This window comes from Symphalangus syndactylus, chromosome 1, assembly GCF_028878055.3.
Source record: "Symphalangus syndactylus isolate Jambi chromosome 1, NHGRI_mSymSyn1-v2.1_pri, whole genome shotgun sequence".
Lineage (NCBI taxonomy): Eukaryota > Metazoa > Chordata > Mammalia > Primates > Hylobatidae > Symphalangus > Symphalangus syndactylus.
Window position 1 is genome coordinate 41,171,416 of NC_072423.2, and position 22,937 is coordinate 41,194,352.

The following is a 22,937-nucleotide window of genomic DNA, read 5'->3' on the forward strand; positions in this document are numbered from 1 at the left end:
CTGATTCTCATGTCATTTCTTTCTCAAATCATTTCATATGTTTTCATTACTGAAAACAACCCATCTAGATAAAGGCCATGCTAACTTCTGGAAAAAGTCCATGCTAATTTCTGGTTTACCTAGAGCTCTCCCAGTTTACATATTATTAATAAACCTTCTTTCACTGTACAAACTGTCATGGTTTGAGAAATGAATTATGTAGGCATCTTAATTCTTGATAATGCTTTCAGCAGCCTTTCAGAAATTCTAAGGTCACAATGTTGGATTAGCTGTTTGAGCTGCAAGCAACATGGTAGATTTTGGGAAGGGATATAAGCTTGAACCAAGAAATCCCCTTTATTTTGCTTCTAAATCAACAAATACAAATCAACAAAAAGAAAAAGCCAAGGCACCCTTTTTGCCTAGAATAGAAGCAGGTGGGTGTGCCAGTCATACACTCATTGCTGAGGTATGCTGATAACACCGCAATGATCATGGATAATCTATTAACACACTCGAGCCATACTCAGTCTTGCTTTGCAGATAAACATAGTCTGTGATTATTTTACAACACTGTTAAGGTGCTGAGGGTTGTCCCTCATTTATTACTTGACTAATAAATACTTTAATTACACTTAATAAATAATGTAAGCAGGGCTCACTGAAGTGATAATTCTTTAAATTAATTATTAACTGCATGCGAAAGGCTGCACTGCCAGGACCACTAAAAGAAAATTCAGCCTTTAATCTAGTGATTATTCATTATCTGGTATAAAGGCTCCATTTGCATATTATTAGGGAAATAAACTTTGGCCTCCTTGGCAATACAGATAGATCTCAAAGTCCATGCATTATGAATCTCCGAATACTAAAGCAATGATAAACAATATGTAATAAAATCTTCAGTTTATAGCTTTATAGCAGCTGGTTTTTGATTTTTCAAATATATTACAATGATAAAGTGACCAGTTAATGTATAAGCTCTTTGTGAAAGGTGGTGCCTACAGATGGTCGACTGATAGGAAACAGTAAATGTGCAAACTGCTCATTTCCCTTGAGATTGGAGTCATAAAATGATCTCAGTAAGATATGAGAAGAAAATATCCATTTAACCCCTTTCTCTGCAGAAACCCAAACATGGTACTGCACTGAATTGTTTTGTATGTGTCTGTTTCTCCTGTCCTCTCTGGCTTCACATCTTCACTTTGGAAAAGTGAAAGCGGAATACCTGGTTATCCTGAGGTCACTGTCTGCACACATGGTGGTGTCCTTGATGCTATCTTGGGGCAAAGAAGCCAGGTAAGGTTGTCATCAAAAGAGAAAGATGATTTCTAAAACCAGCAAAAGGCTAGAATTCGTGTGCCGTTGCATTTTCTAGCTTGATACTCCCTCCTTGAGCCTGGGCAGCTCCCAGGGGAGGTGACTGACTACCCCCACCCCCATCCCTTCCACCAGGAGCTATGGCCAAAGAACAGGCACACGAAGCAGCCTCTCAATATCCCAAACTAGAAAGTGCTGAGAGCAAATCAATGAATCAAAAACAGGCTTCCAGAGGAGAATGAATCTCTCTTCCTCTGCTTCTCTTAGGACAAAGTGGAGGTGGGGATGAGAAGCAGGGTGGGGAGGGGTAGAGGGAAGGAGATAGGAAGCCAAGGGCTCATGAAAATGCTGACAGTCACAAGGAAGCAGGAATGACCTCTCTTCCCATTTCCTATTCTGTCCTATTCATTTTGCTGAGCCCCATTTCGGGACTACTTCTTTCCAGTGGCCTTTGCTAATTCCCTATTCATTCCAGTAGTCACCTATAGTGTGGACCAGTCAATACTGCACAGACTTGTGTGAGGTGGGGAAAAGGCTGCAAGAAGATGAGTTGCGTCCTTTGAAGTGGACATTTTGGGAGCTGAAGCTATTTCAATAATGCTGATACTACTCCAAATAGTATTGATAGATAGATCTGCTTTTCATGTTTGTATTAGTCAGCTTGGGCAGCTATAACAAATATCATCAATTGGATGACTTAAACAAAAGACAGTTTCTCTCACAGTTCTGGTGGCTGGAAGTCTAAGACAAGAGTGCCAGCATTGTTGGGTCTTTGGTGAGGGCTTTCTTCCTGGCTTGCAGACAGCTACTTTCTGTGTTCTTACATGGTGGAAAGAGAGAGCTCTGGTCTTTTTCTCTTGTTATAAGGACACTAATCCCATCATGGGGGCTCCACCCCATTGACTACATCTTAACCTAATCACCTCCCAAGAGCCCCGAATCCAAAACCCATCATATATGGGGTTAGGGCTTCAACATATGAATGAGGAGGGCACAAACATTATATCCATAACAATGATCTTCTGAACATCTTCAATGAGAGAATAATTATATTAACAATAATCACACTCTTTAACTGAGCATGAACCCTGTGTGCCAGGGGTTTCACTTACATTATCTCATATTATCCCTATGGTAACACCAAGAGGTAAATATCATTAACCCTTTATAATGGAGAACAGTAAGATTTTGGAGAAAATTATATAGCCTAGGTTAGAACCTAGTGACTCCAAAGCCAAGGCTTTAATGTCTTTGCTTACTGCTCTGTCTTCTGAAGGTAGAATAATTAGTGGTTATTTCCCAAAAGAACCACTTTCCTGAAAGTGTTCCTTTCCACGTGTCACTAACGTGGCTTCTCTAGGCATTTTCTTTAGCTCAAACAGAATTCTAAGAGTAGGAATTTTAGGCACACTACAAGTTAGTGGGATAATATTTGGGAGGGAAGGGCCTCATCTGCCTCTTGATATCATGCCATAAGGCAACTGCCTGCTCCATCTGTGATATCCACATAGGGCCAACTCTATTCTCATCTAACCTAATCTGTAGCTTGTTGGGCCACTAACTTCAATTAATGTTTACACATATTACTCATTCAATCTTTCAATCATTCCTATGAGCTAGGTTGGTATTCTTATTATTCTTGTTTTAAAGATGAGAAAACTGAAGCACAGAGAGATTAGGCAATATCCCCAAGTTTACACAGCAAGTGAAGAAAAGACCACCACAGACTCAAACGTAGGCATCTTTGTTTTTATCACTAAAGAATAAACGGTTGGATCCTCCATCACAAATGTCTCTTACATCCTATCAAAAATGGTGTCAGGCCAGGCTCGGTGGCTCACACCTGTTATCCCAGAACTTTGGGAGGCTGAGGCGGGCAGATCATGAGGTCAGGAGTTCGAGACCTGCCTGGCTAACATAGTGAAACCCCATATCTACTAAAAATATAAAAATTAGCCGGGCATGGTGGTGCATGCCTGTAGTCCCAGCTACTTGGGAGGCTGAGGCAAGAGAATTGCTTGAACCTGGGAGGCAGAGGTTGCAGTGAGCCGACATTGTGCCACTGCACTCCAGCCTGGGGAACAGAGCAAGACTCCATCTTAAAAAAAAAAAAAAAAAAAAAAGATGTCAATTTGCCTCAAAGAGTTAAACACCTGCACATTTACTCCCTTACCCACAAGATTCCCATCATCCATTTGTTTTGCATTCCTTCATAGTTCCATTCACTCATTAACTCATTTAACAAATATTTTCGAAGCACATTACTTGGTGCCAGTCATTGTATTAGATACTGGCTATCAAATTCAAATTTACAAAAGGAAATTGAACCAATGGGCTATTAACTGAATTGACAAAGTGATCTAATGACTTTGGTGTTGGTAGAGACCTCTCCACTTTCTCAACCTCTCACAGGCTCCCGGAGAGAAGTAGTTTTACAAAGAGCTGTCGATACACACCTAACTGTGCGGCTCGCCACTGGCTCCCATTTTTAAAGAGATGATGGCATGATTTCTGATTATAGCCATTAGACAAAATAAAATAGAGAAAGCTGGCTCACCAGTTTCATCCTGCTTAATCAAATAGCCTAATTCATCATATTCACTCACATGATAGTGCCTTTCCATGCTTCAAAGACAGGCATGCACAAGCCCAGTTCAGGCTTCTATCCAATGGCAACTCACTCCTTTTTAAATACAGACAGATAATCTTTTCTTCTTTATTTTCCCCCTTCTGAAAGCCTGTTTCAGATCCAGCCAGGAAGAAACCTATGCTGGGGATAGCATTATCCTTCATGACAGAATTCAGCAGAATTTCTTTCTTACTGACTTTGGGGCTAGAGTGGGGTCTGAGCCAGGATCAGAATATCAAAATATGTCAGAACTGGCAGGGTCCACAGGGAGAAGGTAGTCCATCCACCCACTTTACAGATAAGAAAACCTACAAGATTGCCACAAAGCAGGAGCAGAGCCTCGGCTTCCAGACTCCCTAGCCAGAGCTCTCAACTTGTCTTATCTCTAGGATTGCTGTTAGCACCTCAGAAAACCTTAGAACAGGGCTTCCAGTTGGTTCTTCAGTACACGCACAAAAGCCTGCCTTCAGATACATTGCTGACAGTTCCACAGAGGATCCAAACTTTATGATAGAAACAAATTTGCAACATTGGTAATGGTTACTCTACTGTGCTTCTATTTCCTCTCCCTGGTCCTCTTTACTTTTTCCAGGGACCCACTTTCCATGTGTGTTTCCAGGAATTTTGTACTACTAATTGCACCTGCTTTCTCTTCATAAGGGCTGGGTTATGGAAAAGACTACTCTGGATAGACTTCTTTCTCCTTCCCTTTCAAAGAGCCTCTGCACCCAGCTGCCTATTATTATTTCATATGAAGAGAGGGAATGCCTTACACCCTTATTCAAAATGAGATCTCAGTGACTGATGTAGGGTCTCAGAGAAACATACCCCAAAACAAATGCCTCAGAAATAGCCTCAGAAGCAAAAGTCTTTCTCTGACCTTCTTCTGCCCTTCTCTCTCTGCCTCTCATTCTTCCCAAGGCTAGCCATAGAAACTAGAACCCCTCTGCCCTACAGAGGATCATAGAAACTGGAACTCCATTTCCCCCAATCCAGCCATAAAACCTACAAATATTACTCTAACTCTTCCCCCTACCCCCACTGCCTTTCTGTGTAAATCAACATGGCCATCAAGAAATTATCTGACCTATCTTCTTTGACTGTAGGTCATAAGACCCCCATTCCAGAGACAGTTCTGCCACATATCCGTGGAAAGATTGTATGTTCAACGAGGCCAAGAAGAATCTAGACAGACAGGCCTTACTGGGCATCCCCAATCAGTCCATTAGCATTAGATGATGGCTTTTTTTGTCCAATCATATTTCCACAGTTATCCTTACTTTGCTGAACCTAAGCATAAAAATAGACAGTTTTCCCTGCATCTTTGGGTCTTCATTTTCAAAGCTCACAAGTCATGGAAAACTATGATCACACACATTTATATGCCTCTTCTCCTATTAATTTGCCTCTCGTCAGTGATTTTCAGTGAATCTTCAGAAAGTAAAACTTCACCTTCCCCTTCCCCTTCGGTGAACCTACACTGCCAACTAATATACTGGGGAAACAGTTAATTTGAAACAAGGATAAATCTCATGGTTAAATTTCAGTGGGTTTAGTCTTTGGAGCAAGGAGACTTTCCCAAATAGTTTTCAAAACATGCACATATAGAACCATACATATGTGCACAGCTGGCCCACATATTGACATTGTGTAGACACAGTCTAAAAGCTTCAGCAACCTAGCACCTGCTAAGCCCCATACACACACACATCCTGGGCAACCTAGACGATATGTTGATGTATATGGGAGGGAAGTTTTTTCTAGCTACCTGACTTAGTTAAAGATAAATCTTTAGCAAATTAAGGCTTAGCAAACAATAACTATAGTGATAGTAGCTTCCTTTATGGAACACTTAATTTGTAATTAAGCTTTATATACATCTCGCTTTTTAATTTTTCTGACAAGCCTTTTATGAGTTGATTGTATCTTCCCAAAATTCATATGTTGAAGTCTAACCCTTAATATATTAGAGTGTAATCTTATTTGGAAATAAGTTTATCGCAGATGTAATGAGTTAAGATAAGGTTATAATGGAGTAGGGTGGGCTCCTAATCCAACATAACCTGTGTCTTAATAAAAAGAGGAAATGTGGATATAGAGACGTACACAACAGGAGAATACTGTGTGAAGATGAAGGCAGAGATCTGAGTGATGCCTTGACATGCCAACGAAAGTCAAAGATTGCCAGCAAACCACCAGAAGCAAGAGGAGAGGCATGGAACAGAATCTTCCTCACAGTCTCAGAGGGAATGAACTCTATCAACACCTTGATCTCTGACTTCTGGACACCAGAACTGTGAGACAATAAATTTCTGTTATTTAAGCCACCCAGTTTGTGGCACTTTGTTATGGCAGTGCTAGCATACTACTACAAAGCCTTTGAATAGTATTATCCTCATTTTATCAACAAGGAAACTGAGGCTCAGATCAGTTAAATAACCTGCCCAAGACCACATAGCAGGTAAGGAGCAAAGCCAGTATTCAAACTTGGATCTGCATGCTCTGCTCCTTCTCAGGTACTGGGAAATTATGCTGGTAAAAGCTAGGAAAGGCTAGTTTTTCCTCCACGACAAGCCAGATATGATACATCCTCCTTTTCAGCCTGGAATAGGGCAGCCAAGTCTCCCAGGTCACACTCCCATCACTAATAGCACTCTGGGGTCTGTTCTCTACTTTTTTCATGTTTCTCCTTGTTCAGCAATTGACAGAATCCCAAATCAAATGCCAAGGGATGACATTAGAAAATAAAGTTTCCCTCTTCAATCTTCTCATTTCATTTCTTTAGCCCTGAAAATGCACTGGAGGCCCCCAAATGCAGTGCATGCTTTCATATTGTTTCTGAGAGAGCAAATTCCTAAATTCATCAGGGGTGGGAAGGAAAGTCAAGTTTAAACCTAAAATGCTTCCTCATTCCTGGTTTCTGTGGCCAGAGTACCTCCTTGCCCTCTGGCATCCATCCATGTAGACTTCACAAACACACATGTATGTGCATGCATGCATGTGCACACGCACACACACACAGAGAAAAGTTGAACTTGGCTCTCTCACTGAAGCCAAACAGACCAGATTCCTCCTGGGCCTCCTTGTCTTACTGCCCTTCCAGCACTAAGCACTGGTGGTCCCAACCTTAGGAGTGTTCTCCCACCTTCTCTCCTGAAGCCAAGATCCATGGCGGTCCTGTGTAATGGCTATGGCATTCTTCTTTCAGGGTTTTGACTGGGTGGAGAAAAGGGGAGTGTGAGGGCAGACAAATGGCAGCCCATTTGGATTTTATTCCATTTCCAAATCATTTGAATATCATGCCCCTCCACAAGAGGGCACATGTAGACTTATCCTTGGAATCTCTGCGTGAAAGAGCCATTTCTTAGCATTTCCCAAGCTGAAAAATTATGTAAAACTACATTTTAAAAAGGCACCTTGTTATTTTTCTGACCAATGAGGCTGGAAAACTGGCATAAGTAGAATGCAGTCAAAGACAGCCAAAGTGGAAAAGAGACGGCATGACTGTCCAAGGGAAGGGACAGTCGGGAGCAGGCAGAAGCAGTCAGATGGTTTCAAATCCACAGTTCAGCCCCAGAGATTGGGCAAAAATAGGAGACCAGAAATAGAGAAGTCAGTCAAGGGCAGATCAAAACACAATGTAGCACCAACAAGGCAGCCTGGATGATCCTCAGGTAGGATGCTCTTTATTGTCTCTTTATTCTCCCAGTGTTTGAGTCCTAGAGCAATGCTGGCCTGAGACCTAAGGACTCAAAGTGTCTCAATTCCTGGTAGGTTCTCACCTGTGACTTAAGTGACAATAGCAACAGCCGTTTCCCTTTATTGCACAGTGTCTCTGTTCTGGGTTGCTCCAAGTGCTCTATTTTTTTATGTAAGTTCTATTACTCCCCTCATTACAGATGAGAAAATGGAAGCTTTGAGAGAGGTCAATTTTCCAAATGTCATGTACCTTTTAAGTGATAGTGCCAGGATTCCAGTTAGGAATGTCTCATTCTTGGAATTCTATCTACTAAGTCAGGAACGCACTTTTAAAGCTGTAGTCTTCAGCCCATGTTCTCTGGTAGGTTTGCCTCCCCCTGACTAGGCTTACTGGGTTCACCTTCCACTAAACTGCTGATGTGGACATGTGGTCTGGCACCCAGAGAAACGTTCTGATTTCCAACAAGCTGAAACAGCTCTGCTGGTGAGGAGTGAAAGGAGACCCCGACTACCCAACTTCTCATCTCTATGGTCTTGGAGTAAGTGTCTGTTGACAAACCTGCTGAGGTGGGGGTAGTGGTGAATGGAGTGTTAGAGGAAAGCCACATGGGGTTCTCTGTATATATTGGCAAAAGTCATAGAGTGACACTGCTGGATTTAGTCCAGATGTCATGAAGAAAATAAAAAAAAAAAACTTGATAAATGATTTCTCTGAAACAGTGTTTGCATAGCAAGGTTCTAGGGCTAAGTTGCCAGAGGGGGCCCATATTCATACTCCTTTGGAAGAGCCAGCCATCCATTTTCATTAGTTCATGATTTGATCAACCTACACAGGCCTCTTTTTAGCTTCCGGTGAACCACAATATTATGACTGGGCTTAAATAATGCCAGAGCAATTCATGCAAAAGGGAAACATTCAGTTAAACCAGTCACAGGGCACTGCAACTAGCTTTCCAATGCTGAATTACTCTTCCGTAAGGAAATGGTCTTATGAGAAAAAAAGCATAGAGTCTCCAAGGATTGCTCTGTGCAGGGTAGAGCCTGAGGGAAGACTTTCCAGGTGTAAAGGGCCAACTGGTGTCAAGTCTTTCCCTGGAGTGGTCTCTTCTCTGTTGGGTTCTTGCAAACTGGGATTCCTGTGTCTCCCTCACCCCCAACACTGTGCTGATGTGGATGTGGTGCCATTCCCTTCCGAACTCTCCACCAAATGTGGGCAAAACTCTTTTTCGTGTTTTTCCTTAGTGCAGCACAGCAGAGACCAGTGTATAATTATTTAGCTAATTATATGTAATTATTTCATTGGCTTTTCTTCCTCACTAGACTGTGAGCATCATAAGAGCAAGAAACAGGTTGGTTGTGTTCATCCATGAATCCTCAACACCTATCATGGTGCCAAACTTATTGTAGATGTGCAATAAATAGCTGTTCATTGACAGTTTTTCAAAAAGAAAACAAAAAAAATTCCAGATAGCATGAGAATCAGTAGAGTTTTTTTACTGAACACTTTTCTGAGAGCCAAATCCCTTAGCTAATCCTTTAGTAACCAGGTTAGTATCTAAGTTAACAACATGGTGAAATCTGACAAGCAAACCAGGCAACTTTGCCTGGCATTTTTTTAAAGAGATAGACTCTTGCTCTGTTGCCCAGGCTGGAGTACAGTGGTGCCTCCATAGTTCACTGTAACCTCAAACTTCTGGGCTCAAGCAATCCTCCCTCCTCAGCCTCCCAAGTAGCTAGGTGTGCACCATGCCCAGCTAATTTTTTTATTTTTATTTTTGTAGAGATGGCACCTGGCCATATTGCCTAGGCTGGTCTCCAACTCCGGGCCTCAAGTGATCCTCCCTTCTTGGAACTCCCAAAGTTCTGGGATTATAGGCATAAGCTATCATGCCTAGCCTGTCTGGGTTTTAATACCAGGGCTGCCACTGTCTTCTCTTACTCTTGACAGGTTATAGGCCCTAGGTAACACTGGAGTTACAGAGAATCACTGGGAAAATTAAAGGGGATATTGTTCAGAAAGTGCCTAATGCCTGATATGGGGAATAATGAACTACATGTATGTCCCCCACAGCTCCTTGATGAATTCTTATATGGACAGGAATTCTTAAATGACAGGAAGACAGTCAGTATTCCTGTCCATTTTCCTATCATAGATATACATAAAGCTTTAATTTCAACTTTCTTGCTAGATCATTAGGATATTTTTATTCCTGGTTTCCGTTCTGAGGGACACAATTCATTCACAGTTTGTTTGAGTAGAAATGGTATTGTTTAGCCTCTAGCAGGGTAGGTTTGTTTTAAACAGTTGCTTTGGCTATTATAAATCATCTTAAACACAGTCTTAAACAAAGATCTCTCTCCTTCTCTCTCTCTTTTGCTCTCGCTTTTGCTCTTTCTCTTGAACACACACATGCACGAACACCCAAACACACACAGAGCCTTTCTTTAACTTGCCCCTGAACCCTCTAGAACTAGTTTGTATGTGTAGATACAGATAACAGGAGGTAAATTCTGCTAGCTTTGGAATAAAAAATATTTCTTTCTGTTTTTCAGGCCAGCTTGTGGTCGCAATAGGAGTAGAAGGGACTTCCTTACTCCCATCCCACCCTACCCCCTCATCCTGCCTCAACCAGTCATGCAGAGAGATACTGAATGGCTGCCTGCTCTCAGGGGAATGATTTGTGGAGGTTTAATTAAAATAATTTAATCAATCAAATCCAACAAATATTCGCTGAGTACCTACCATAGTAAAGAACTTACTACATTTTATACTTACTGAAAGTCTTTATTTTTGCCTCTCCATGTCCTTGAGAGCACAATTCTCATGTTCCCTTCTACAGTTTCAGTCCTAGCACAGACCCTCATACATAGTAAGGGCCTAATAAATGTTTTGTTGGATGTATGACTGTAGATAGAAGGGCAATAGGAAGTCAAAGGGGTAAGTATATTTATAACCCAAGATTTCTAGGCCTTTGGAAGACAGCAGGGTATCGCATACATTAAGAGCATGTATTTTGCTCAGTATGAATATGTATCCTCATACTTGGAGTTATTATCTGCCAAGAAGTTAATTATCCTCTTCAGGTTTCAATTTTCTTATCAACAAAATGGGAAACAAGTGATTTTTGAGGGCCAAGACATCGAGGATGTGCTTAGCACAGCGTCCGACATAGTGAGCACTCAACCCAACTGCCTGCTGCGGTTGGAGCTTAGGCAGTGCATAGTGAGCACACAACACAACAACTGCTGGTGCGGCTGGAGGGCGGTGACCAAGTTCTTGCATGGCCACCACTTAACCACCTCCAGTGCTGGCTGGTGTGCACGGGGATGATAGACCGCATGACATGAGGGTGGCCAGCAGCTGGAGCAGATGGGCCGCTCCCAGATGCGAGGCTTGAAGGAGGTGGGGCTCCGTGCAGCGATCTGGTGCTGGTTGGGCAAGCCTGGCTCCAGGAGAGAGGCTCATCTGACTCTCCACAAGCAGAGAAAACAGCTTAACTTCCTTGTCTGGCAGCAGCGTCCTGGGTGCATGACTATCTCTATGAGGCTGGTTTCCACCATCTGGAAACAAGGATGTGCCTGCACCTTGGCCCTGCTTTCTTTCCTGCTCCCTTGGGTGTACAGACAGGAGGAGTGCCTTAGTGAATTCCCTCTCCGGTAGCTTTTTACAGATTTGGGAGTTCAACCACAGGCTTCAAGCACTATGTTGAAAGGGCAATAAAAATCGGAGAGAAATGGAAAGATGAAAATAAAGGGCAAAGCAGAGGGATGCGCACTCATGCGTGTGTCCATTAGTGCGTACATCTGTGCGTGCCTGTGTGCATGGGAAGTGGGGTCGGCCAGGCAGTGGGAAGAGCGCTTATTCAGAAGAGGTGCTCCAGTCTCTGGTCTCCTGTGTGGCCCAACCTAGAATCCTGAGCGGAGGACCAACATGCTTTGGGAGACAAAGTTCGAATGTGTCTTCCTTTGACATTTGCATCTCAGTTCAATGGAATTCTATCCCCTTTCCCTTGCACCCACTTTTTGATGTGAATATGCATTGTTTTTTGGTTTTAAACTTTTCTACTCCCACAGCTTTGGTTTTGGCTTAAAAAAAAAAAAAAAGAAAGAAAGAAATCTCCAGCCATCCTTTCTCAGCTTCTGCTTTAATTATCCAATTACTGAAGCTATCCAATCTATTTATTCAGGCAATCAAGGCTTTAAATGCGTGGATTTATCATCACCTCAAATCGCCTGTCACTGTGATGGAACAAAAATAGAAAGGTAACCAGGATGCTGTAAGAGGTTTGAATCAACATACTTTTCCTGGTCAGTTCACTGTTTTCAAGATTCTTTTATGAGAAGAAAAAAATTGTAGTGAGAGGAGATAGGAGAGAAGAAAGAAGTGATAGAGGGAAAGGGAATGAAGACTGTTTGAAAGGGTTTTGTCTCTGTTCCTGTAAAGACTGACCTGCAGTGTTCTTGGGTTTTCTCTAAATTCCCTCCTTTCCAGCTCTCCCCTCTGTGGATAAATTACCATCACTGTTGCCCTAGTTAAGAGATACAAACTTGGGGGTCATCAAAGGACAGAGAAGGTGGTCTATAGATCCATGCTGTTACTGGAACTGCATCTGCTTTCTGGAATCACCCAGAATAAGTCCATTTGCACGTTGACCTGATTGCTCCTAACATATTTGAAAACAGACTGTTCTTTTTAACATAAACGACATAATTTTTTTCAGTCACTGTTCATTCACCATTCTGGACATTTTACTTCAATTTATCAACTTCTTTGTTAAAAGGTGGTACCCCCAAATGTAACACAAAACTTGAAGTGTGTTATGTTCAGTATCCCTCCCTCTGTCTGGTCATGGTCTTTGGGGCTCTATTAATAGTACTAGAGCTCCAAAGCTTTTAAAGCTCCTCTGGCATGTCATATGCTGCTGTTTAGTCACATCTTCCCTGTCCTGTGCTCTTTGATTGTGAGTTTTTGAGAAACCTAAATATAGGAATTTATATTTATCCATGTACATTTTAATAGGTTAAATCAGGCTCACTTTTGCTAGCCATGGAAACCAGTTTGGATTGCAACATACCTTTCTATATATTTACCACTTTACTTAAACTGTGATTTTGTATACTCTGCTTTTTTGTATCTTCACCCTAGTTATTAAGGCTCTTGACCAGAACAGGTTGATGTAGAGCCCTGGGACAAGCCACTAGGCACTATCCAATGGATTGCTGTTTCTCTATTAATCAGTATTTTTGGAGTTTATGTCCCAGCCAAAGGCAAACTCTTCAGCTGGAAGGTTAAAGGGACTCCATCAGTGCTATTATTCTTAGTATAAAAATAAGAAAAACAGTCTTGCCAAAATTGTCTTAGTACCATGCCAATTTAAAAGAGAACTCAATCTAGTATAGAGCCATCCTGCAACATTTTGGTGTGTGTGATATTATAATACTAGCTGATGAAATACTCATTTTTCATGCACAGATTTCTCAATAACACACTGTGTAATAATAAATGTAATTGACCTATTCTATTCCTTTTCCCCAAAGTAATTTAAGCTCCTCTCTCATTTCCTTTGCTTTTGAGTTGGGCTAATATCTTGCTGCTAGCATGTTTCTATCTGTGAGTTTGGTCAAAGCAACTTTATCTGTGAAATTTTGAAGAATCAGCTTCATCTCCGCTTGGCAGCATGTGGTAAATGAAGGTATTTCTGGTAAGATTTATTGTATCATCTTCTGGGAAACTAACTCCAGAGAGGACCTGATTGCAGAGAACTGTATATTAAAGTTTCTTTTCCTATCTCCAGGCCCAGGTGGAGGGGACAAATGGATTCCTACCTGACTGCAAAATATGATATATTATTATAAACAGAAACTTGAATTATAGAAAATACTAGTTAGCATAATTACATTACCATATTTTTATATGGAGATTATTATTCAAATACCAAACAGGCAATCTTCCATTGGAAAAAACTAATAAACACTCTCAATCCAGACTTCCATGGTTATGTATGTCAGAGTACAAAACAATTTTAAAGTTTAAAACCCATTACATTACAAGAGCTATTCACTTCAAGTAGGTGGCAATTTGCTTCATTTTTTCTCCCCACGTTTTGATAGCTATTCACCTCTATCCATTCTTATCTTGCCCATTCTTTAGAAACCAATTGCAGTTTAAAAAGTGCCCATCTATTTCTGATTGAAATCTTCACGTGCTGGTTTTTTAAACTATTTTTCAATCTCTTAATAAAATAGATTGCCTTCAGGCTGCCAGTTAGTAAACCTGCTAACAGTTTAGGGATTCCAAGGACTGCTGTGGCTCTTAGATTTTCCCTGCTCTTGGTTCTGTGCAGGAAATCCACTGGTGCTATCCACATGTGCATAACAGTTTAATGGATGGAGCTTATTTAAAATCATGCAAACAACAACAACAACAACAACAACAAAGCTCTGCAAAATTTCCTGATGAAATTGAGTTAAACTGCCAGCCTTTTTAGTGCACAAAATATAAAATAAGTCTTACAGCTTTTCCCTTTACTTGCTAACAGTTTTTGTTGTTGATATCTCAGAGTCATCAGACTGACAGTGTCTTATATCATTGAGGATAACCTCCATTTGCAAGTGGGACTCTCAACCCCTCAGTCTTGGAACAAGTATTTCTTAAGGACCGGCTTTGTGGCTGGCCATGAATCAAGTAAAGGAAGGGAAAATATGGTGTCTGCCTCTGAGGGCTTATGCTTTAGAGAGAGAACAATATGGGACGATCTACAGAGTTAAGGGTAGGGGGATGTTCAGACCATAGGGTTCCCTGTGATTCAGAGATGGGAGAAATAAGGAGTTGAGGGAATGGTCTCCTAAACCCAGAAGAACCCTCAGAGATGAGGATGAAGTTGTATTAGGTGTAAAGGACTATCTGCCATTGAGGGAAGACACAGGAGCCCTGAGTAAGTATTACAAGCACGGAATGAACTGAAGGCAGTGAGAAGTTGACCAGACTAACACCAGCCCTTCCTGTGTCTATGTGGCCACCATCCATCTTCCCTCTTTCAGGGGAAGAAAAGCCACACTTTCTTTTCTTTTTAAAACTATTGTCATCCTCAGTGTCCACTCGGGATCTCTATACCCATTCCCTAGCCTTGGTCTCATCAATACTGAGTGCTTAAATGCCCTGATCTTAAGCAACATTCACATCCTCTTAGTTTGAATCCGATTAAGTTAAATGTCATTGTAGCCCCAAATAATCAGGAAGCTTTAAGATAGTGCAGATCAAAACATACTTATTGATGTCATATCATGGCTGGATATTGTGTTGCCTATTTCCAGTTTTCTAGATCCTTTTAACCCAAGAGCAGGTACGAGGCGGAGAAGTGTGATAGAATAAGGTAAGTGCCACAAGAATAGTGTGAAGTCCCCTGGTGTTTCAGAAATAAAGAAAGCATGTCTATCTGGAGCATTGGAGAAAGTTGAATGCCTTTGAGATGCCTCTCACATATGACTAAGGCTTTTTATATCCGTCATAGAAGGCCTAGGAAGATAAGGGACGGGTGGACATAGGCAAGCTGAGATTGCATTCAAAGAAAAGTTCATGTTATTTGGTTAACAATGTTGGGAATACAATATTATTAATTATAAAATAATATTTGTTGCATTTAACCTTCACAACAGCATGTTGAGGGGGTACTATATTCTCCACTGTATGCATGGGAAAACTGAGGCGTAGTTAGGAAAAGGATCCTGCCTGCAGTCCCTCAGTAGTAAATGTTGGGGTCAGGACTCAAACCCATGTCTATCTAATCCATGTTGAGAAGGTTGTAGTTCAGAGGAGGTAAATAATTGTTTTGAGAGAGTGAAAGAGAAAAGTTGATGGAGTTCATCTGCAGAGAGTAAGGGAAGGATGAGGAGAATTTAGAGGAGGACAGAAAGAGCAGAAAACGGTTAGTTAGCAAATCTGTGGTGGCAAAATAGAGCCTTTGGGCTCTCATTTACCTATTTATTTGTTGCACAAAAATTGTACAAAAGGATTTGCTAATACATGGAAATCAAAATCCCAGACAAACTCTTGCCCGTAAGGTTAGATTTAATGACTCAGGGTCAGTGCAGTAAGTCCTTGGTGACTGAGGCTATGTCTATGTGGCCATCAAGTCCTATCTTAGGATCACATGTCTGCTAGACTATCCTGGCATCCACAAGACCCTGTACTGGGAAGACTCAAATGCTAGGTTGATGCAGTCCAGGTCTGTGCAGGAATCATGAACATATCAAAGTCTACTCACAAGACCAAAGTCAGGGTGGAAAATTAGTGGCTGGGTGTGAGGCTGCTGCAGAGAAATTGCAGTTGGTGACTTCTCTTGGGCTCTGTCTCCCCTAGATCACTCTGGGTATTTTCTAGCACTGTGGTCAGAACTACTGGCCTCCTGTGTTAGGATGCACATCCCCAGAGGACTCCCTGGGTTGCAGCAATTTGTGTATCATGGGTGAGGAGCTTATTAGGGACTCAAGTATTCCTGGCCAATTGTTAATTAATCACCTATTATTTTTCTAGCTACGTTCTTTGGGGCATGGTTTCATAATGGCAATTTCCCAAAACCTATACCAGAAGCTTTATTCAGTCACCTGGGTCCCGCCTGCCCCTGTGGCCTTATCACGCTGCACAGGAGTGTCTGTCATTTTCATTCCTTCATTGCCATGCAGAACACTGTACGGGGAGGGTTCCGTGCTGGGAGTGTTGTTATCCTTTCCAACACTGCTATTTTTATTATAAAAGATGGAGAAATAGTAGGAGGTTAATGGCTGCTCAGAATAAAAACAAATAGTGACTAAGAACAAATATTCAAACGAGGCATTGTCTTGCTGGGGGAATGATATTCAACAGTGAAGCGCTGCGCTCAGTTTTCATCTCCCTCTTTGGCTACATAAACCAGGGGTTGTGTGTACTCAGTTCTGCCATTGTACTGCCTTCCATTGTCAAATCACCTAACGAAAGAGACTGTTGGAAGCACAAGAACCCTCCAAAGGCCAAGGGTTCTAATCAGGGAAGTTTGTTTCTTCCTCTCCTCAACGTCACACTTCCCACTGCCTTCATTTTAGTGGGTGGATTGTCACCTCTCATTGGCTACCATGGGCCCCTTGCAAAGCCCAGTTCTCTGCAAAGAGGAGTGAAATGGTCATGTGGACCAAAGCTCTGACTGTATTCACTGACCTGTGGGCACTGCTTGTTTCCTGTGCCTGAAGCACATTGCACACACAATATTGTGCCCATGACCTCCAGTTTCTAACTGAGCTGTCCCTTCAGGCTGAGGTGGTGCCCTAACCTCCAGCTTTCTGTGTCCCCCTGCCCAGTGTCCCCTAAAGTGCTATTCTTTGCTAGGTGACTGTCGATAGAAAAGAGGAAAGAGAACTAACATTATTTGGGTACATACCATGTGCTAGGCACTGCACAAAGTAGTTTTTTAAAAAATAACGTTTACTTCTTTTGATAATCCTGCCAGGTAAGTGTCACTATCTTTATTTCACGGGAAAGAAACTGGGGCATAGAGAGGTTTAGTAAATTAACTAGGTAGTGAGGGGCCAGGATTCATTCATTAATCAGACAATGCACACACACACAGACACACAGACCACGCACAACACACTCATCCACTTGCTAGACATGTAATATATTTTTAAAATATAACATCTTAATTCTTTCAAAATTAATTCTTTCAAAACTGACTCCAGAAATCCCTTGAGAAGAGAGTCTAATGGTCACTTAGGCTGTAGCAGAAAGAATACCATATAGAGAGCTATTCCCTCTACCTAATCAGCATTAAATCTTGTGTAATTACCACTCCAAATGAGACATTCTATGATTGTTTCCAAATAAAAGGTAAATGATCTAAAGTAGATTATATAAGATCCAATACTTCTTATCTCATGCCTGGATCCTGAACTTCGTCTTTGCACATTTCCTCCTCCTCTAAAAAGTAATCAGCACCCAACCAGGGGAGTCTCACTAAACTAGAACTCACATTGGGCAAAGGCTAAAAGGTCTCCCTGGGTGTCCATTCTACTCATCAGCTCCATGGATCCATAGATCTCCTAGTCTTTGTGGGAAGTGAGCAGACTCCCTTCTTCCCACCACGTGAAGGCCACCATCTCTGCAAGCTCTCTCTTTCTCTATCTGGTTTCCATCTCTACTAAAAATACAAAAAAAAATTGGCCAGGCATGGTGGTGGGCACCTGTAGTCCCAGCTACTCAGAAGGTTGAGGCAGGAGAATGGCATGAACCCAGGAGGTGGAGCTTGCACTGAGCTTAGATCGCACCACTGCACTCCAGCCTGGGCAATAGAGCAAGACTCCGTCTCAAAAAATTAAAATTAAAATAAAAAATAAAATAAAATAAAATAAAATATAAAAAATAAAATAAAATAAAATAAATAAATTCCCTTCCACAGAAAGAGCCAGTCCAATTATCCCAATCCACACAGATCTCTCCCTTTTCTGAAATCTTTAGTTAGTGCTACATGAGTTATTACAAGATCCCTCTCATTTACCTTGTGCATATTTTGCTTATTCAACTTGATTTATAGCCGTGAGGGTATGGGATATGTCTTATACTTTTCTCTAACCATTCTTAGCAAATGTCCAACAAATATAACTGCTGAAAGGAAGCTGTAGTAAGAAAGTGCACTGGGTTAGTGATTTGGAAACTTGTTTTTTGTTTCAGCGTTGCTACTAACCAACTATGTGATTTGGGGAAAGCTACCTAACTCTCAAAGATTATTTTCCCATCTGCCAAAATGACCATGCTTGAGCAATGGACTTCTAAGACCTTTCCCAAAGTTATAACTATACTCTCATGAATTGATTAAACATTTGAAGAAAAAGGAAGTTGTAAAGAAAGACCCACCCCAGACCTGAGTTGCTTAACATCTGAGTGTTCTGAGAATGGAGGCTGAGTGTGAAATCTATGAATGAGGATCAAGAGACAGCACAGTCAGTTAGGGCATATTATTAGTTTCCATAAAGCCTTAAACATCATTGGGCCAATGAATGCCTCCGATTCCTTAGGGAGGGACTAAAACAACTTCAGGAGCAAAGGGAACCAGGTTCTTTCTGTTCCTCAACCACAGACATTTACTGGATCAGACTACAACAGCAGGTCTTCCCACTGCTAAGATCTGAACTCAGCCACCCCAGGGGAGTCACAGAAGGAGACTTCCAGGTGCCCCAGGAGGTAACTTGGCTTCGAGGATCAAACACACACACTTCTGTCTTCCTTCCCCTCTGGATTCTTGTCAAAGACTAGACTCCATCAGTGAGGCTGAAATGTACATAAAAATATGATTTATGCTATTGTAAGACTGGTCAGGCTGGAGAGGCCTCTGACTCTAAATGAGGGTCCTAGGAGCTACTTGCTGTCCATATCACAGATACTTGACAACAGGGAATCAAGTGATGGGCTAGATTTCTTCCTCAAGGCTTTCCCTGTGCTCACTGTAGAATCCCTAAAGAGTGAGTGGGATAGATGGTCCACCCTGTGCCCTGCCAGTTTGCTTCTGCTCAGAGATCCATGCCTCTCAAATCATTTTGCATGAAGACCAACTTCCTCTGCTTAGCCATGGCCAACTTCAGTCACAGGCAAGTCTTCCACAGACTCTCCACAGTCTCCTGGCTTGATGGATTTAGACTTAAAAAACATAACAGTATTTATTCATGTAATAAGTAGACATTTTTTCTGCAAAGAATGAATACATATAGTATATATTGTTTTATAAGGTAATTTAAAATTTAATAATATACTGTAATCATTTCTTTATGCCAATAAATATGGAACTCTGGCATCAATGTCTTCTCATCCATCCTCCACTATAACTTCATTCTTGGTCAGGAGTATGTTCCTCCAAATATTTGAAAAAGGAAATTCTGCTATTGGCCCCTTTACTCGCTTCCTGTCCTTGTTCAGTAATGAACCATCTAGTATTCCATCTTCTCAGCCAAGCACTGGTGATGAGGTTTCATGCATTTAGGAAAAGTGCATGGATTCTTCTGATGAGAACAACAGATGCCCATCTCTTCCCAGAAATCTAGAACCAATAGTGGGGACTTATCAAAAACAATCAGAAAAGCTGAATTTGTATGTTCTCTGTACTTATTAAACAGAACTCAAATCAAAGTTTTCTTTAATGTTTCTTCTTTTGTCTTGGGTAGTAAGTGGGACAGGCTCTTTTGTAATGCAGTCTTAAGGGTTGGTCCATTCTGTCATTAAACTTGCTATTTCCTTCTGCTCACCTCTCTACCCAGATGACATGTCACTTTGACATAGTTCCCTCCTTTCTACTTTTCCAAGTACAGTCTATGTTTTAGGACCAACTTGTGGGGTATGTGCCCTGGGGGTGCCCATGACCTCCAGCCTATAGGGGTGGCTCCTCTTCAGTCCTCAAGGATTTCCCTTCCTGAGCTTCTGTGGTGCCTGCTGTCTGCTTTATGTTCATGTTAACACCTTCTCTCCTCCACACTTCCAATATGTGCACAGTGTTTTTTTGTTACAATCCTGCAAAACAGGTTTTTAAAGTTACGGTCTGTAGTTGCCATTTTACAGCTTCTTAAACATGGATCATTTCTATCCAACAATTCGAAGAAGTGACGCCATGCCCTTGAAAGGTATTGTTTTATTTGAGTCAGATATAATATTGCTAAAATATATGCTATCCCAAGAGACTGGCTATATTGTGAATTTTCCCTGTGAATGTCTAGCTTCCATCCTTAATTCCCAGGCTAGGGCTCCTTGGGTTGAATGACATAACTTCCAGAAGAAATGCTGGTGCAGTAGCTAGATGATTTACATATAATCTCTCCCTCTGGGACTCCCTCTTAGGAGGGTGAGTTTGTGAGTTTCTTACATGTAATGAGTGGCCTTCAGTCCAAGCAGACTTGCTAAAAACAGTGAACTCTTTCTTACTTGGATGGTGTTGTGTATTTGTCAATGCTCTTTCATGCCTATTGTTTCAGATCTTCACGACACTTTTGTGGGAAAGGCAGGGCAGGTTTTTTAATCCCCATCTGATAGATGAGGAGACTGAAGCCCTGAGAGATCTTATGGCTTTCCTAAGATCACATCATTGGCAGCAAAAGCTAGAACCTGATGCCAGGATCTCCCGCTTGCCCTGTCCTCTTGGTAACACACACAAGGATGCTCTGATAGCCACCATTGTTTCCTCACATCCGTTTACTTCCCAAATATAGTCACATTTCTAATCCCATTTAATTCTCACAAAAGCCCTGGGAGAAACTCCTGAGTTGGGGTTATCTGAGTCATTATTTCCAACCTATAGAAACAAACACAGTGACTTAAGGGACTTTCCTGGTCACACATGGATCAGTGAATGGGGTGGGACAGAACTCAGTTCCCAGACCCTACAGGTGGAACTTTGACACCTCTCAGATGCTGGTCTCCCTGCAGCCAATAATTTGAAGTAGAAAGCATGACTGTCAGGAGGAACTTCAGGGTGGTCTTCAAGGGAAACACTGGCATCCAAATGAACCCATTGCTTGGTACTTAGTGACAGGCAGGTGTGCAAATGTGTAAGTGTGTGGTCCCATGGAAATAACCAGGTGGGGAGGCCTTGGGCACAGAGCCAGGGTGAGAGCCAGGCCTCCTGATTTCCAGGAGAGTCCTTTTCTTTTTTTTTTTTTCTTTTCTTTTCTAACCCCACTAATAGAAGAATTCAACAGCTTTCTCCATGAAGAAAAATTAAGTGAATGTCAGTTCAGGGGTTTGATTTCCCTCATGACAAATACAAAGAATTATTCCACATTCTTCCAGTGAAAGGGGGTGAGATGTCCATTTTCCTGCTACTTATGTTCCTCAGCAGGTATGTCGGAATGACTGGGTCACTGTTAACTGGGTAAAATGAGCCACAGTCTCAACTCAGCCAATACAAATATTTCCCCAACTCTATGTTGAGGAAAGATGAAAAAACATTGGCATCTGAAAAGGTGAAAGGAGGTGGTGGCAATGCAGTCATTCCCTGAGGGAAAAGAGCAGATGGTTATATTTCCTGCTGCAATAGGTGGTCCAGAATTGGCCGAGAAGGGGCTTCCTAACACACACTCACATGACCAATGCAGGTTCCCAGGGACAGAACAAGGAACCTGGGACAATACTCTGCTTCCCTTAGAAAATGCCCAATTTTGTTCAAGGGCTGTTTTTCCATTGTATACACATTCCATTGTATACACACACACATACACACACACATATGCTGAGCTCATTCAGCTCTGCTTGTGTTATCAGGGATAAAACATACAAGGGTGTGCTCTGCTTGGACATCACTTTTTAAACAAACAAACAGGTACCATATGACTAGTTAATGTAAAGCACAGAGAGGACCACAGCTGAAGGAGGTCTGTCTTCTGCCTTCGGGAAAACCACACTCCAGTTGAAAAATCACGATTGTGCACTCGATAAGTTAGATGATTACACACTTTGTAAGTTAGCTCCAAATTCAAGGCTAACAATGACAATAAGTGGCACTCAGCAAGGAACAGAAAGTCTGACTCAGGTAGTCCAGAACAGGGAGAGGCTAAACAGAGGTGGGATAGTTCAGGAAGAATCAGAGGCAGAGGTGGAACTCAAGTTGGGTCTTGACTGCTAGATAAGAGGGGTGGCCATCGATGCGGTGCCAGGGAGATGTGGAGGAGTGAGCGGGAGAGTTGGGTTGGCTCACTTTTCAGAACACAGACTTCCCCTTTGCTCCCAGGGACTTGCTCTCTTTTAATGACAAAAACGATGTAAGAGAGTGTGAGTGGTTCAAACGTGCCTCACTTCCAGAGAGTATCCCAGGTAATAATGGAGGAGAAGCACCTTTTCTGAAGTCGGGGACAGCACACAGCTTTTCACTCAAATGAAATCCACCCCCTCCCTTTAAAAAAAAATACCTCAGGACTGTTTACCTATCCATGGGAAAGTCATAAAGGAAAACGTAGAAATGGGAATTGCTTTGAGAATCTGTAGAAGGTTGACAGAATATGTGTAAACTAGAAAGTGCTGGACAGCTTACTATTATACCTAGGGGCCTGACTGACACTGAATTCCAGGAGAGACCACATTACTAGAAGGTATTTAAAGTACTTTCAGTGAGTCTATTTCGTGTGTCCTTAGCAGCAGAGTGAATCTCAGCACAAGCTAGTTCAAATCCTCTCCCAGAGCAGACATGTCTTCCACAGCCATCTCTAGGGCTTGCCATCCCATCTCTGTTTTTGTGACAGCCTGTTCCACTGATGTACTGGCAATCCATCAGGGGGACTAACAGGGACAGAACCAAGGATACAGTTCTCG

General features: G+C 41.9%; 1 protein-coding gene and 1 long non-coding RNA gene across 2 annotated transcripts in view; one reads left to right on the top strand and one right to left on the bottom strand.

Moving 5' to 3' along the window:
* The window catches only part of SLC14A2 (solute carrier family 14 member 2), a 471,086-nt gene that overhangs the window by 235,022 nt on the left and 213,127 nt on the right, over positions 1-22,937 (bottom strand). The gene's annotated exons all lie outside the window — the stretch shown is intronic.
* LOC134732009 (uncharacterized) overlaps positions 8,110-22,937 on the top strand; it is a 28,252-nt gene continuing 13,424 nt past the window's right edge. The window contains exon 1 of the long non-coding RNA XR_010114821.1: positions 8,110-8,166. This is a non-coding gene — a long non-coding RNA (uncharacterized lncRNA). The remainder of the gene's footprint in view (positions 8,167-22,937) is intronic.